The sequence below is a fragment of the Rhinopithecus roxellana genome, chromosome 5 (genome assembly GCF_007565055.1).
Source record: "Rhinopithecus roxellana isolate Shanxi Qingling chromosome 5, ASM756505v1, whole genome shotgun sequence".
Lineage (NCBI taxonomy): Eukaryota > Metazoa > Chordata > Mammalia > Primates > Cercopithecidae > Rhinopithecus > Rhinopithecus roxellana.
Window position 1 is genome coordinate 93995804 of NC_044553.1, and position 14062 is coordinate 94009865.

Sequence of the window (14062 nt, forward strand, 5' to 3'; positions counted from 1 at the left end):
CTTCTCAAAAAAAAAAAAAAAAAAAAAAAAAGACACACAGCCATTCAAAGAAATATGGCTGCCTTATAATTAAGTTCATAATTTGAAAGCTAGGAATTTGACAATGATTCTTTAAAAGCCATCTTCTGCCTAGGTGACAGTTAATAATTCTAACTACTTTAAAATCTTGATAATTACAATTATATTCCAAACTTACAGCATATATTTCAAATTAGAAGATTGTTAGGAGTTTTAAAACTTAAAAGTATAGTGTTCTATTTTTCCAAAATGTGTTTGAGCTGTGTCTTTAAGTTCAAGCTGAGCAAAGTTATTTTATTGCTTCATGAAATAAAATTCTAAATTCTTCCTTATTTTATATGTTGCCAAAGGAAAAAGCATAATTTCAGCATTACTCTTGAGCTCTTTGATAAAGCTGGTGTTAACATTGAACAAATGAAACTCACAACTACAAGTTTTAATTTTTAGAATGTATCGCAGTTATACCCATTTTACAAAGAAAATGCTTTAAATGTAGTCATATGTTATCTCCTTTCTTCAGAAATAGTTCACCAAACTGCAGATTGGCAAATTTCAAATTTGGTAATAATTGACATCAAGAAGAACATGATATTTTATTGAATGGAACAGAGGTACAATGAGAAATCAATCCTTTTGTCTTTTTAGTTGAAGAAATATTTTTGCTGTTATCATCTTGGCCCAAATTTTAAATGTATTCATTTTTTTAAAAAGGAACCAACAACTGTCTTATCTCGTGGTCCTTTTCTATTCCACTACAATGATGGGTTTTAAGAAGGGGTGACACGATCTTAAGATTTTGTGGCTAATTATGGTTGATGACCAACAGACCAAATGAACAATTTGTATTTTGAGGAGGTCAAAAAGCTTAAAGAAAGAAAAAGTACGTGAAGATAGTCATTCTTGAGTATCTCAAAATTCTTTCTTCATGCCTCAACTATCACATTCCCAAAGACTGTCTTTTCCTCCCTGTGACCATCTCTTCCTTTGATCCCAGTTATCCTGTGAAGATCCCTCCAAGTGAGCCTTGGCTTTGCAAGAGATCTAGGAGGAGGAGGAGCTTGCCCAACTGTCTGAAATACTCAGGCCCTGCTGTTTCACTTCCTGGGCAGGCCCATCCCACCATGGTCACCAAGGGTTTACACATCATTATGTTAACCTGACAGCTTGGAAAGAATGGGAATGTTCTAGTCCTAGTGGTTAGACCTAACAAACAGGAATCATATTCATTTCTAACCAAGGAAAATGTTAAGCCCTCCATAAGGATAAAGTAGTTTTTGCCTTCAGTCCAGCCCGAGGAGTAGCCATTCAGGAATAGTGTAATTCCTTTTGTCTCTCATGGAAGAAAAGCAGCAGAGATTAGCTGTTGGCTGTGGCTTTGACACTCAAATCCTTCATTTTCCTTTGTTCCACCAAAGCTCATTTAAAGTGGTGGATTAAATGCTATGCTCTTTTACTATCTATAGCGAGCACCAGGCTTAATGTGTCTTTCCTTTCAAAACATCCACAGAATTACATAAGAGTCTAGAAATCGTGTTGGCATTTTTCTCTTGACAGTCACATAGGTTGTAGTTAGGAGGTGTGAGGGAAGGGCCTGGAAAATGAAATCATAGGTGTCTTACTAGCAAAAGTCCCTGCCAGCAGTTTTCCCTCTGGCCTCAGGGCTCCTAGATTACCATGTGAACCTTCAACTGATGCGGGATCTTATCTTGGTAAATGAAACTCATGAGTAGAAGATGTCATCTTTGAAGGTCTCTATGTTAAAGTATTTTATTACATCTACTTCTGTTTTCTTTCTCCAGTTTAATGTCAAACGAGGGAAGATTAAAGTAGGAAAAATTACTTCTATTTTTTCTTGTTAACATTTTGTGGTGATATTTTGTTTCCTTCATGAAGATCAGTCAGAAAAAAACTGACTCTTAATCACTGCTTTGGACCCTGGGTTGGAAACAACTGAGGTTTGTGTAGCCTTCTTACTCTGTCCACAAAGTAGTCAATTATTGTAGTTAAATCATTGGAAGCTTGCTAAAAAATAAATTTCAACAGCATGTCATTTTTCAACAGTCCTTTTGTTGAAATGCTGATATTATTAATGAACAGGAACCTCTCACATTTTCTCACTTGGCATTTATTTATTTATTTATTTATTTATTTATTTATTTAGAGATGGACTGTTGCTCTGTCGCCCAGGCTAGAGTGCAGTGGCTTAATCTCGGCCCACCGCAACCTCTACCACCCGGGTTCAAGTGATTCTCCTGCCTCAGCCTCCCAAGTAGCTGGGATTACAGGCATGTGCCACCATGCCCAGCTGATATATATATATTTAGTAGAGGCAGGGTTTCACCATATTGGCCAGGCTGGTCTCAAACTCTTGACCTCAGGTGATCCGCCCACCTCAGCCTCCCAGTGTGCTGGGGTTACAGGCGTGAGCCACTGGGCCTGGCCTCACTTGACCTTTGAAAAAGTAACATTAACTTGTCACATAGCAAGTGGTGTAGTGCTGCCTGAAATATTTTCTGGACCAAAATGGAATAAAATTACACAGTTAAGAATATGGTACCATAATGCAGATAATTATGCATAATTTATTACCATTTTATGTTATCCACTTATATCACATTTTTTGCCTTATAAATAAAATATAAATAGCGGCACTACTTGTCTTTTCAGTTCATACATTTTTAATAAACTTTCTGAATAGTGTAGCCACTATTGGGTCATTTGAATGCATTTAAAATATTTTTACTAAAACAAAAATTTGGACTATGGCAAAGGAGTTTCTAGAAACTTGACATAGGATTTAATTTCCACTTAGCTGTTAATTCAAACCTTGGATCACTTCTGTTATTCTTCTTTTGTTATTGATTGGATTCTAGAAATAAAGGGAGCACTGGTTTCAACATTTGATGTTAGAATTCTTCAGATCTGCCACTTCACTTTTGGTCAAATTTATTCTAAGACAGTCCCAGGCAGGCTGTAGTGTGTGTGCTCATAGCTGTGGTTTGAGGACCATGATGATCACCAAGCCCAGTTCATTTATCAGATTGACAGGACATACTGATCTCTCATTTCAAAGGCAATGTGTTTCTCCTCAGTTTTTAGCAAAGTAGCTTTAATTTTTACAACTGGCAAAGCAATATAGTAATATGCCTGTCCTAGTAAGTATTCTTAGTTACTGTATACTCAGATGTTGAAACTCTTGCCTGGATTTTCTGCATTAGGAGGATATTAAAAGAGAAAAGCTGATCGTACTTTGTTATACCAGAAGACCACCGGAGGTAATTCATTCCAGTAACAGAGTTATATTTTTCTTACTTGGGTTCTAAGGAAACTTTATTCAAATACCTACTTTTCTGGATTGGGTACTATAAAGCTTCCTACACAAGTTGATATCACTCTAAGCAAAATCAAAATGTGAAAAATTGGCATTTACACAGCAGATTTGGAATGCAGAAATTCTCTACTCTGATCCCATCACCTCCTACCCTTCCCGCTGAATCATCAGAACTTCAGGCCATTTCCTGGCACTCTGACCACACATGGCCATTGCCACTCTCCCAGTCTATCAGTCCCAGCCATCTAGACTGTCCGTCATTTCCAGCCTGAACCCTAGGGTTGTTCATTTCATTTCATTTCTGTCCTGCTGGACCTTAAAAGAGTCCTCTGATCATGCTCCTTGTGCCTCTTCACAGCCCTGGACCAGCCCCACCACCCATTGATCAGAACATTCAGGACCTAATTCTATTGAATGGATCCCCAAGAAACCCTTGACTTTAACCAAGCCCTCTTCACTTTTTGGCAGTCCATTTATTCATTCCTTTTTGAAGCCTTATTGTATTTTTCTAAACCAGCACTATTTAATAGGAATATAAGCCACAAATATAAATATTCTAATAGCCACATTAAAAAGAAGAAACAGGTAAAATTCATTTTGATTATATATTATATTAATAGATCAAAAGTATTAGCCTTTCAACATGTCAATACAAAAAGCATTAATGAGATATTTTACATCCTTTTTTGTACTAAGTCTAAGATCCAGTATGTAGTTGACACTACAGAACATCTCATTTGAGACTAGCCCCGTTTCACACACCCAGTAGCCTTATGTGACTCATTGCTACTGTACTGGACAATGCAGGCCTTGACTTTTCGTACCCTCAAGTCCCACCATTAATCTACTTAGTCTCAGGAACCTCATGACTCATTTTCCAGGGAAAATTCAAGTTAATTTCCCTCGCTATATTATTTTACCACTTGAGGTTATTTCCATTCCACCTCAACACATATCTGTGGCCACACCTATAACTTCCCAAAATGTCCTTCCATCTTTACCTCTTTTCTTCCTTCTTTGAAAACAACTGTGATTAATCCCATTTTTTCCTTCCTTCGTGGAGACTTTGCTTCAGTAAATCTCTTTTCCAAAATCTTCACCCCTCCCTTCCCACTAACATTCCTGGGTTTTGCTCAGCCTAAAGGTTTACTTGTTGCTACTCCTCCCCAAACTATCATCTTCTTTTTTACTTTGAACTTCCCCCCACCCAGCCCCTTACAATAAGGCTTCCATCCCCACTACTCCTAACACTGCCCCTTGCAAGGTTATGAATGACCTTCCTTTAAGTCTCCAAATCCAGTGGTCCTTTCTACATTTCCATTTCCTTGTTATGTCTACAGCATTCCACACTGTAGCTTACTTACCCCTTTCTTCTGGGTAATGGCCTTCTCCTTAGCTGCCATAACCTACACTATTGTGGGGTCCTTTCTAACAGGTGGACCTCTCTTTTCTATGGACCCACTTATTCCTTTGGTTTCATCCTAGACTGCATCCCTTAGCCTTCACTCCATTGGAGATTTCTTCCACTCTCATGGCTGCAGTCATCATATCCATGTAGAATACACCCAAAAGTAAATATTCAGCCTCCTGTACTAAATTTTAGCCCTGCATTTCCAATGGCCTACTGTACATATTCATCTAAATATCATTGGATATATGATATTAAGGACCATGTTAACTCAGAGCTACTGTGACAGAGCCTAAAGAGCGAGTCATTTAACTTCTAAGCTTTTAAAACAATTAGTAGTGTGTGCAGTTGTCAGCCTCCTCATTTCATCTCTGATCTCATCTCTGCCCCAGGCTGTGTTAGAATGCCCTGCTTAGATGTCATCATGTCAGAATCCGGAGATTTAAAGACAAGTGTCAGTTTTTCCCCAAACCAGTTCACCCTCAGATTTCCTGTTTTTGGCAGTGATACTAATTACTCAATCACCCAGCTTTAAAATGTTGTTTTCACGCTTAATTAGCTCTGCCTCGTTTTCTCCCACAGTTAGTCACCATTCTTGTCAACTAATCCTTTGTAATATTTCCTTTTATCCACCCCATCTCCTTAACAAATTGTCTGCCACACTCACATACCATCCCACATCCTCTTTCTACGTCGATTCTAGTACTATCTCTTCCGCAAATTCACTTTTGCCACCTACAACAGTACAAGATGTGTTGGCATTGAGACAACATTTGTTAAAAGATTGTTCAATCTTCTCAGCTAGACCTAAAGTTCCTTAAAAGCAGGATCCAAATTTTATGATTTCTTCATTCCTGTGCTTACTTAGATAATAGGTGATCAATAACTTTTTAATACTGAAATGACTTTTTACCCAAAGAAATTTCTCTTTAAATATCTAGTTCTAAAAGCAGTTTTAAATATAATCAGATTTCCCTAAACTAATTTTACATAACTTTTGGGGACATTTAACATGTAATGTGAGAGAGGCAACTATTTTGTTTTGGGAAAAGCATCAGATTTAGGGTTTGATCCTGATTCTCCTATTAACTAGCCAAGATACAAGAGTAACCACCCAAGGGGTTCACCTTGCCTGCTGCCTAGACGAGCTGATTCATCAAGACGGGAACTGCAATAGAGAAAGAGTAATTCAAATTAGTCTCTCCGAGCATTCAGGGAGCAGAGTTTTTAAGGATAACTTTGTGGGTTGGGGGAAGTCAGTGAGCCAGAAGTGCTGATTGCTCAGGGATGAAATCATAGGGATTCAAAGCTGTCTTCTTGTGCTCAGTCAGTTCCTGGGTAGGGGCCATAAGATCAGATGAGCCAGTTTATTGATCTAGGTGGTGCCAGCTGATCCATCAAGTGCAGGGTCTACAAAATATCTCAAGCACTGATCTTAGGATCAGTTTAGGGAGGGCCAGAATCTTGTAGCCTCCAGCTGCATGACTCCTAAACCATAATTTCTCATCTTATGGCTAATGTTAGTCTTAAAAAAGCAATCTAGTTCCCAGGCAAGAAGGAGGTCTGCTTTGGGAAAGGGCTGTTACCATCTTGGTTTAAACTATAAACTAAGTTTCTTCCAGAGTTAGTTCAGCCTACACCCAGGAATGAACAAAGACAGCCTGGAGTTTAGAAGCAAGATGGAGTTAGTTCAGTTAGATCTCTTTCGCTGTCTCAGTCATCATTTTGCAAAGGTGGTTTCAGTCCTTCCCTTTGGGTTTTATAACACCTTTATCTTAAGGAGTAGGCTGTGAAGATGGGAAAAGGCCGTTGACTGCTCTGGCTTTTTCCTGCTGACAGGGGATGAGTAGGAATGGGAGTGAACCCCAAGGTGAGAAGAATAGAACTGCTTTGCAACTATCTGAGTGTATTCATATAGGCCTGGCTGGGATTTCAAGGCTTGAGTGGCAAAAACAGTACTCTTATTTATAGTTTTACTACAGTGTTTAAGTGAACAGCCTCGTATAAGGTAAATAATGAGTTCCAAGATGAGGAGTACAATTCCCAGTTTTAAAAGCAAAGGTTTGAAAGCGTTAGTTTGGGGACTTCTAACCCACAAAGAATTTAGAATTTAGTTTAAACTGCAGGAAAAAACTCAAGAACAGCTAACAACAGTGTATTATAGTTTTTCTTTTGAAGTATAATTTTTCTCTCTCGTCACCATTTTTGTTAAAAACAAATTATGAGAGAAATGATTTGTTTATAAAATAAGTTTTACTCTTACTGTACTTGGCCTGATTATTTGCATAAAGTACAGCAAGAGTAATTATTTTTCATGTAGGCTTTTTTAATTGGCTTTGATAGAACTCTCTTCCATGAAGAACTTTCGATAGTACTTTTTAAAAGCCGAGCCCAGCAGTAGGTTTGTACCCTTTAATACCTATGAGGTGGGAAAAATTCCTCTTCTCTTGAAGTCCCAAGATAACTTGCGGTTCCTAGGCCTGTTATAAAATGACATTCTTTACTTACCACAGGTCAGGAACCTTGTACAGGGACTCTGTGGACAAGGTATGAGACCAGATTCCCCAACGGGCTTTAATTGGCTTTTTAAGTCAACTTTGATTCTTTAAAGGAATCATGCCATTCCAGTTAAAGCCTTGGTAAAATAACCAGTTTCTCCATTTGTGTCCTGTTAGAAAAGAAAACAGATTCTTATTACACTTATGCAATTAACTATACTTCCATAAATTGATAATATTCACAAATAGTTTCCAAATTTTGGAGAAATTAGGTAGAGAGGAACAAATGTGCTCCAAATTTTGTTTATAGGAGTATATTTTATTCACTTGTTAAAAGTTGCAAATAGCTCAAAAGAAATAGGTTCTCTTCACTCTGAAAACAAAAGGTTTAGCAATGTTTAACACAATAACTTTCCATGAGAGCCCTAAAAGTTTGTTATTTTCCTCTCTTTCAATAGCACAATTTTTAAAGTTATTTGAGACTACACTTAAGAGTCATATATCTGATTATAAACTGCCTTTTGAAAAGGATCAAAGCAAGACAAAATGTCTGTGGATGACAAAAGTCTATAGCCACTATTAAAGCTACAATTAACTAGGTATTTTGGTTACTTCTGTGGCATACAACAATTTTACATAACAATTATAATTATTAATAATGTACACTAAATTATATCAACATTATAGAAGTTTCCCATAATTTTGGAACACATACTAATAACATTTATATAAATAAAGTGCAAAGTAAACCAAGCACCACTTACTCTTCTATTTGAAACATTTTCCTCTATTTTACTGTCACAATCTCCAGCATTATTAATTAGAATCCTGCATTTAAGAGCACCTGTTAAATTTGATAGCTGATTATAAAACAATTTTTACCAAAATGAGACAATTGTCTGTGGATGATAAAAATATTTTAAGGCAGCCACAGTTAAAGACACGATTGACAAGAAAATTTGTTGCCTCTGAGGCACACAGTCTGTTAACATAATAATTAGGATGATTACTGATAACATATACTAAGTTATATTAGAATTATAGGGGTTTTACATAATTTCAGAGCATATACCAATAACACATTTTCACAAATACAGATCAAAGAAAGCCAAACGCCATTTCATATTTGACAATGCTTTCTGTGTGATTTTTGTACTAAATAAGCCAAATGTTGTTTTTGGACTTTAGAGGACCTAACATCTAAAATATTAGGTAAAAAAAGAGACATAATTTATAATTTGATGTTGGAAAGTTTGTTAAATATCAAAAGTTTAAAACGCTGGTTATCACAAATTAGAATCCCAGGTTAACATAAGTAATTCATTTGGCCAAAATGATAACTCCAAAAAATTCTTTAAAAAAGAAAAACCTTCACTCTGATAGAGGAGACTTAGCTTTCCAAACAACATGCAATGAAGATAGCATGAGGCCAACTAAATCCATCTCTTCTCTTCTTTCCTCCTTTTATTCCCTGCCATTTACCCAAAGGAGAAAACAAGACCCTTTTATTATCTTTTAACATTACATAAAAATCGTCTTTAAAAGAGAGAAAAACATATTTCATGTTTGCATTAGTGTACCATTAATGTTAAAGCTAGTGTTTTTAGATAAAATTTTGTATCTTTATTCAGTTTTAATTAGTTTGACCATAGGATAAGATTTTCACAAACCTTTTAGAACCCTTTACAATTTTCCATTAAACAGCAGATCAATTTTCTAAGAAAGCCCTATTATTTAGACACATGGGCCCAGATTCAGGCCCCACATCAGTATGATTTTGATGTTTTTTGTTGTTGTTTTGTTTGTTTTGAGATGGAGTTTCACTCTTGTTGCCCAGGCTGGAGTGCAATGGTGCGCTCTCTGCTCACCACAACCTCTGCCTCCCGGGTTCAAGTGATTCTCCTGCCTCAGCCTCCCGAGTAGCTGGGATCACAGACATGCGCTACCACACTTGACTAATTTTGCATTTTTAGTAGAGACGGGGTTTCTCCACGTTGGTCAGGCTGGTCTCAAACTCCTGACTCAGGTGATCTGCCAGCCTCGTCCTCCCAAAGTGCTGGGATTACAGGTATGAGCCGTCATGCCCAGCTGATTTTAATGTTTGAATCTAAGGAAAAAAGCTAAATAATTTCTTTTAAATATGAGCCAACTTATTTATATCCACAGAAGTTTTACAAGATTAACCCTTTACAAACTGTTTCACTTTGCTTAAGCCTTCAGTTTTATTCTGTTACTCTTTTAGGTTCAAACAATTTTTAATACCCTCTGAACTAGACAGAATTACATTCCCTTTAACAAAAGCTATATTCCCATGCCTTCATACAGCCTTTTACCAAAAACACATTCCCTACATACCTTGTATGTACAACTGTTTCTTCAGTGGTCTCAACTTCATATTACAGTGTTAACTCTTAGCAACTTTTATTTTTAGTGAAAAACCTGATAAGAGATTTTAATTATGTTCTAAGGGTGGAGCCTAGGACATCAGACAGAAACGAAGATAAGATCGGACTCCTTTTAGCGTAGCTAAAGGATATGGCTTTCCGTATGTCCCCAGGCCTTATCTATAATCTGCTCCAAAGTACGTAAATCAAACAATTTTCAAAAGTCAAAGAAACAGCTTGACCTTAAAGCATTTAGCAAATTTGATATTTGACCTTAATTTAGACCAAATGTCTACATTTTCAAGACATTTTATTTTACCAATAATCTTTAAAACTGTCTTTATTCCCAAAAGATTCCTAGTCACGTGAACAAAACGGCATTAAAGTTTCTATTTTTCTGACAAAATATTTGATTTAAGCACTTATGTTTCTAAGCCAATTAGAGCTTTTTTATATATAAACATGCAACACATATAAATACACAGACAGGAGATTCAGCACGTGTGAAATTTTTCATTTGCCAGTTTCTTAATTGGATAACTGGCTTCAGGGTGGAGCCCTTGGAGGAGCAGGGCCAGGAAAACATGAATTTCTAGGGCCAAATAAGCAGCATATAAGCAGCTGAAGGCAAAGACAGATCCCCCAAATTAAGGGTGCCATTTTATACTGGATCCTGGATCCCCCAAAGGAGGAAAATACTCAGGAGAAGACAGCGCAATGCTTCTACCCTGCATTTTATTGCAAGGCAAGGCAAAGTCAATCAGCCCATTTTGTAATCAGCCCATCTCTCCTGGGAGTCTTATCTCCCAGTGCGGGTGTGGGGACCTTTGCTTATCTTCCAAGTTGCCAAGAGCATGCTTCTCTGATCCAAGTGTGCAAAGCATTAAGTATCCCTCCATAACTACTATTAGCCATCCCTTGTATTTCCTACGTAATTATCATAATATGAAGTGATTTCTGATACCCCCAAAACTCAAAACCATCAGATAACACGATTCAAAACAGAGCAGAGCCTTTAATTTTGAGAGGGATTTATGTGCTTTTAATTCCTGGGGTTTTATGAGGGAAACAGAGGCTTTTCTTTCCAAAACAGGATCTGTGGTGCCTCCTCTGTTTTTCCCTATGAGTCCCAGGCTACCAGAAGTTATCTCAGGGCCTCTCGTGTGTGCATTAAGAGGGGCAAGACAAAAAAAATGGAGAAAAATAACACAGTCAACTGAGAAGAAAAAACCTTTTTCGAGAAAAACAAGTTCCAAGAAGAGAAAAACATAAAGGCTTTTTAAATATATCTATAGGCTGGGTGCGGTGGCTCACACCTGTAATCCCAGCACTTTGGGAGGCCGAGGGAGGTGGATCACAAGATCAGGAGTTCAAAATCAGTCTGGCCAACATGGTGAAACCCCATCTCTACTACAAATACAAAAAATTATGCAGGCGTGGTTGTGCACGCCTATGGTCCTAGCTACTTGGGAGGCTGAGGCAAGAGAATCACTTGAACCCAGGAGACAGAAGTTGCAGTGAGCTGAGATCACGCCACTGCACTCCAACCTGCGTGACAGAACGAGACTCCATGTCAAAAAATGATAAATCAATCAATCAATCTATAGCTTGTTTATCCACTTTTAATTAAACTGACTTTGAACCATAGTGCTCTTTAAAAAAGAAATCCTTTCAAATCTCTTATTACCTGACGTTAGCTACACCAAGTAGCCAATATTTTTAACTTCTGAACTTTACAAAAGGTTACCTCCTAGGTGCTTCAAAGACGTGGTAAACAGTTTATTGTTTTACAAGATTTAGAATTTCCGCAAGGTAGTTCAAAGAAAGGAAAATTGAAGAGAGGAAATTAGAAGCTATGAATGGGGGGAGGGGAAACTCAATAAATGGCAAAATTACACAAATAAACCAGAAAGGAATTATTCCAGAAGCCAACAATTGAACCCAGGCCACCATCAAAAGATAAAGCCGTAGCTACTGAGCTATACAGCATTGAGCAACTTCTATTGCTTTTCCCAGAAGGAGCCTAGAGAAGCCAATTTCAAGCTTGGAAAGCTTTTAACTGCCCAAGAAAAATTTTTAGGACTAACTATGACATGAATCCCAAAATTCCTGTCCTCTGGATGGTGGAAACCAAAAGAAAGTATCCCCACGTGGTCACAAGGTTAAGCTCTTAAGGACACAAAACAAGACAGAGAAATTTTATACAGTATTGGTTTCAGGGACCTGTAGCAAAGTTTGTTAACTGACCAGCCTGCCAAGCTGGCTTGAAACCAGGCTTATAGGGGTTGTAAACCCACATTCTATATCCTGCGATATCCTTCTCTCCATTACAGAATACAGAAAGACAAATTTTTAGCACAAAGTGCACAACATTTGCTACAGCCTAAGACTAGTTTCACAAATCCTTTTTTCTTTTTTTTTTTTTTTTTGAGACGGAGTCTTGCTCTGTGGCCCGGGCTGGAGTGCAGTGGCCGGATCTCAGCTCACTGCAAGCTCCGCCTCCTGGGTTTATGCCATTCTCCTGCCTCAGCCTCCCGAGTAGCTGGGACTACAGGCGTCCGCCACCTCGCCCGGCTAGTTTTTTGTATTTTTTAGTAGAGACGGGGTTTCACCATGTTAGCCAGGATGGTCTAGATCTTCTGACCTCGTGATCCGCCCGTCTCGGCCTCCCAAAGTGCTGGGATTACAGGCTTGAGCCACTGCGCCTGGCCACAAATCCTTTTTTCTATTAATCAAACCCTTGCAGAGAAGACCAATAGTTTACTGTTTTACCCAGAGAGAGAGAGAGAGAGAGAGAGAGAGAGAGAGAGAGAGACCAGAAACTTGGCTGGTAAGAATTTCTTACTCTTTTTGCTGGCATACCAGGTTTCTGGGTCCCCTTTCTCTGCAGCTTCCAGAAGAATGGAGTAGCTTCTGATGATTCTGCTCACTTGTGCTATAACAGTGGGGTTCCAGCCACTTTGCAAGAGAAAATCACCCTTTACTGTTTTATGGAACCACAGGCAAGATTCTTAATTTGCAAGATGCTGCCCAGTAGGCTGCATGAGGAACCAAATTAACATTTTCCATCCTGGCAAAATACACATAACAAAACAGACATTAGTCACCTCTTCAGTACCCAGTATCAGCCTGGAAAAGCTCAAACTTTTTCCCTTTGGTCCCTGTTGTCTTTAATACACTCCAGGTAAGGACAGATGACCTCCAAATGGTAATTCACAATGGGGTCTCTGGGCAAGGCAAAAAGCAGATAGTCACCCCAAGAAGCCTGTTGGGGCTCATTCTTTAGGGCTCATGGAATGTGACCAAATAAAGATGGTTCTCTGAGTTAGTCCTGCTGGATTTCCATCAGCAACCCCCTCTGAGATCCCTTCCACATATACAAACACACAGAAAGAGGAGATGGACAGAAGGCCTTCCAAATTAGATCCCTAACCAAGAACTCCAAGAGTATCCCTTCCAAACTATCCTCCTATTCTCTATCTGAGAAACTTTCTCAAAATCTTCCTGATTGAGGAGAAGTCTCCCAAACCAGAACTCTTCATACTAGTTAGAAAGAACCAACTGAGACCCCCCCGCCCCCAGGAGCCAAACAGACTCCCTGCAATGAGGCTACAGACACAGACATCCCATGGTGGAGCTAGAAACAGACACTCCACAATGGGGCTACAGACACCCACCATAGAACTACATTACCAGTCAGGAGAAGAAAGGAGGCATTGGCAGCACCTAGGATACTCACCAATCTGGACACCCTGCAGTGGGGCTACAGACAGACACCCCACCATGGGACTTAAGTCATGCTGTGATAAGGCAACAGTTAAAGGACATCTCCACAGCACTATTTCTCCATTGCAATTAAACCCATGCACATTGGGTCAGCAGTGCCACACCAGTTGAAAGAATACCAGAGTCAGCCCCCAGTCCAAGAGAACTAGGAGGCCACTTGGGCTGGCTTCTGGATCCATCACTGGAGGGGGGCCACTGAACCATAGGCAGGTAGCCACAAGAGCAATCCTGGATGAGCCCCCAAATTTGTAATTGCCCAAGGGGTTCACCTTGCCCGCTGTCTAGACAGAGCTAATTCATCAAGACAGGGGAATTGCAATAGAGAAAGAGTACTTCACACAGAGTCAGCTGTGTGGGAGAACCGAGTTTTATTATTACTCAAATCAGTCTCTCTGAGCATTCAGGAAGCCGAGTTTTTAAGGATAACTTTGCGGGTGAGGGAAAGCCAGTGAGCCAGCAGTGCTGATTGATCAGAGATGAAATCATAGGGAGTCAAAGCTGTCTTCTTGTGCTCAGTCAGTTCCTGGGTGGGGGCCACAAGATCAGATGAGCCAGTTGATTGATCTGAGTGGGACCAGCTTATCCATCGAGTGCAGGGTCTGCAAAATATCTCAAGCACTGATCTTAGAAGCAGTTT

At 38.9% G+C, this 14062-nt stretch overlaps 1 protein-coding gene across 4 annotated transcripts in view; it reads left to right on the forward strand.

Moving 5' to 3' along the window:
- Positions 1-14062, forward strand: part of RTN1 (reticulon 1) — a 278823-nt gene that overhangs the window by 249892 nt on the left and 14869 nt on the right. The gene's annotated exons all lie outside the window — the stretch shown is intronic.